The following is a 3,459-nucleotide window of genomic DNA, read 5'->3' as shown; positions in this document are numbered from 1 at the left end:
TGAGGTTTGCTTGCATTGCCTATTGTCCTCTTTCTCCTATTTCCACCTACACTTTTAGCTTGTATGTGTTAAAGGTCTTACTTCTCTTACTGCGCTTACTTTTTAACCATATAGGGAAACACTCACGATCTGTCTGTGGTGGCAAGTCTGGAAGTGATTCATGCAATTCGAGGCAGTGCAAGTGTAAATTATTCTCCATGTGTCTCAGTCTGTTTACACCTGTCATTCATGTTCCGATGTGTTTACATGGTGCAAATTCATTAGTTCATTCAACTTAAAATACTTTGTATTGTAAGGTAAAGACCCTGCAGCATTACAGAGAAAGAGTCCTGTGGTCGAACATTCAGTGATGGTGTCGAGGTTAAAAAAACAACAAAAAAAACAGAAGGAAACCCTGAGGCAGAACCAGTATCAGGGCTGCTAGCCATCTGCCACGACTGGTTGGAGGAGAATATAAAGGCAATAAAATAGAAAATAACAATAAACACTCAGCAGGTTGGTGGTTTCATTAACCTCTGCAGGAACATGCTGCTCTGTAGCAACAGATACAAAAAGAAATGGGACAGAAACAAGACTGGACAGTTAAGAAGAAGGAAAACAAAGTTAATAGCAGGCATGAGTAGCATACAAATATATGGAGTCCAGTTCAGTGCAGTGTGGTTGGTCCCTGAGCAGACTGAGTCAGCTTAAAATTAGATTCATAAATGTTCAGACAATCTAGTTTTTGTTAGCTTTTTTTTGTAAATTTCCCTTGTACATCACTACAATAGATTGTTTCCACTCAAACAATCAGAATGCGATTGAAGTGGAGACTTTCAGTTTGAATTCAGTTGGATTCATGTTTAGCTCAAATGTACTTAGATCAGCGGTCCACAACTCCCGGGCCTCGGACGGTCCATGAGTTGTTTGGTACCGGGCCGCGAGAGTTGAGGCTCAGGTGTGAAATGTGTGGTTTTCAGGGTTTTTATCAGTTTTCAGCGTTATTTTGTTATCGTTTTTATCGTTAACTCGGTTTTCCTGGGTCTTTTCACGTTATGAATAAATCTTATTTTTTTCGGTACCGGTACTAGTTTTATTTTGTTGTATTTATCTGCAACACCTTAAAGGCCGGTCCGTGAAAATATTGTCGGGCATAAACCGGTCTGTGGCGCAAAAAAGGTTGGGGACCACTGACTTAGATAAACTAAAGCTATTTAAACTTTAAAAGCAGTTTTTAGTTGCTTTTTCAGAAGTCTGAAACATATAGACATCACTAAATGCTCATTTGAGATGTTCTGCTACACCTCGCCTCTGTCAGTGCGCCCCAGGGTGGCTGTGGCTACAACGTAGCTTGCCATCACCAGTGTGTGAATGGGTGTGTGAATGGGTGGATGACTGGATATGTAAAGCGCTTTGGGGTCCTTAGGGACTAGTAAAGCGCTATATAAATACAGGCCATTTACCATTTACCTTGACTGCAGCCAACCTCAGTTTCTGGTTGTTTGTAGCTCTGTCTACATTCAGTTTGTATTTACTAACTCAAAGGTATCCTCTGCTGAGTTAAGGTCAAACCTTGCCAGATCTAGCCTTGAAAAACTATCGGGCTGCTTTCCCACTTTGCTGCATTATGAAACGTTGCCTGATAAGTTTTGCAGCATCTGACTGAATGTCAGCAGACAGTGTAGCCCCGTACACTTCACAGTTCATCCCGTTCTGTCAGTATGTTACATCACCAGTAACCAATCAGCTATTCCATCTCACAGTCACATATGTCGATACCCCAATACTGTTTTTTGAGACTGATATCAAATTTTACACCTTGTTGTAAACCCTCTGTATTTCCATTCATGAATGAATCTCTTGAGTGTAGGCAATGACAGTGATGCTCCTACCTATTGTCCAGATCTTGGTTGAAAAAATTTTGTGATCATGAACTTTTATTGCCTTCTCTGGTCTTTCGGGCCTTTTGGTGTACATTCCCTCTTTTTAAGAATAGAATGAACCTACATTTTTTCCAAAGGTCTGGAGTTCTTACTCTAATGATGATGATAGGCTCCAGCGCACCCCACAATCCTGAAAAGGATAAGCAGAAGCGAATGGATGGATGGATGGATGGTCTGGAGCTCTTACTGTAGTGATGGAGTCCTTCATTTGCACTGACGTCTCTCCACCAAGTTCAACACTTGACATCATCTCCAGATATTTTATTTGTCTCATCTGTCTTGAAATAGCAAGGGATTAGACCTCGCCTGTTCATCTTCATAAAAACAGTTGTTATCCCTAAACACTAAAGTTGTAAGTCTGCACTTTAATCACATCTTGATTGTTTGATTCTGTGGTGAAAACTGCTGTGGTGGTGTAAAGAAGCACAATTACAAAAACTGAATCAATATTTTATAGACCTAGGTTTACTGTAACTGCCTAAAAGTCACCAAATTTCCCTGACACTGGTCTCTGATTGGTACATGTGTAGCCTGGCTAAATTAACCAGCCCAGAACACAGATTATTTTTGCGGTTCTTGTAATCTGAATGATAAAGTAAGCGCTCAGAAGAAAATAAAAAGGTTGTAAAAATAAGAAAATAAAATGCATTAATGCATTAATCCAGATCCCTCAGAGATGAACAGCGAAGTCGGTCACAGCAAATCCTGGTGCCTTAACTGTTCCATACGTCATCCTTAAAACAGATCACGCAGCGAAAACACGGCATTGCGCACCAACATTACACCAATGCAAGCTAGCACTTCCATGAATGTCTCTGTGGATGCCCATCAGGCCTTGCACTCTCAGGGGTACCCCAAAAGAAACAGTGCCTTCCAGTGGCATGTTCCATAATACTGACCTTTCACCTGGCTACACATAGATGTTGGTCTCTTCCTGTGAGTACACCCTGATCCAGCCCTGTTACGGCCCTAGCTGGGCCTCCTGATACTGCCCGTGTGTGGGCGTGGTGTTTTTCTCCGCCTCCTCCTCTCTTGCTCCACCCCTCTGTCTCTCTCTTGCTCTTCTCTCTCCCCAGGACACAGCTGCTGCTCATTGGACTCATTTACCACCTGGGCAGCAATCACCTCTCTGAGGTCATATAAGCTGGGGATGAGCTGTGAGCAGTGTTGCCAACTTAGCGACTTTGTCGCTATATTTAGCGAGTGTTCAGACCCCCTAGCGACTTTTTTTCTAAACAAAGTCGCTAAAAAAAGACATGAAAGTGCATATCGCTTTTACTCTCAACAAGCAGCGGGTGCTGTAACGCAGTCAGTTCTGCTTTTACTCTTATGCTGTTTTGTGGATCAGGTTTAAAAGTACTTATAAACACACACACACACAAAGTAACTCCACCAGAGTGCCTATTTCGGGTCACTTTTGCCGGTCCAAGCCCGTTCGAAGTGTCGATGATCAATGTGTCCTGCAATTCACATTAGTTCTTGCAGCTAGCTGCGTTCTTCATCGACGCACGAGCCGAGTGATCCACCGCTAAGAGTC

The 3,459-nt window shown here is 42.4% G+C and overlaps 1 pseudogene; it reads right to left on the bottom strand.

The window, feature by feature from the left end:
• Positions 1 to 3,286: 3,286 nt before the first annotated feature.
• Positions 3,287 to 3,459, bottom strand: LOC146511701 (5.8S ribosomal RNA; annotated as a pseudogene).

The sequence above is a fragment of the Neolamprologus multifasciatus genome, chromosome 9 (assembly GCF_963576455.1).
Source record: "Neolamprologus multifasciatus chromosome 9, fNeoMul1.2, whole genome shotgun sequence".
In the NCBI taxonomy this organism is placed as follows: Eukaryota; Metazoa; Chordata; class Actinopteri; order Cichliformes; family Cichlidae; genus Neolamprologus; species Neolamprologus multifasciatus.
This window is presented reverse-complemented; position numbering and strand designations above follow the sequence as displayed.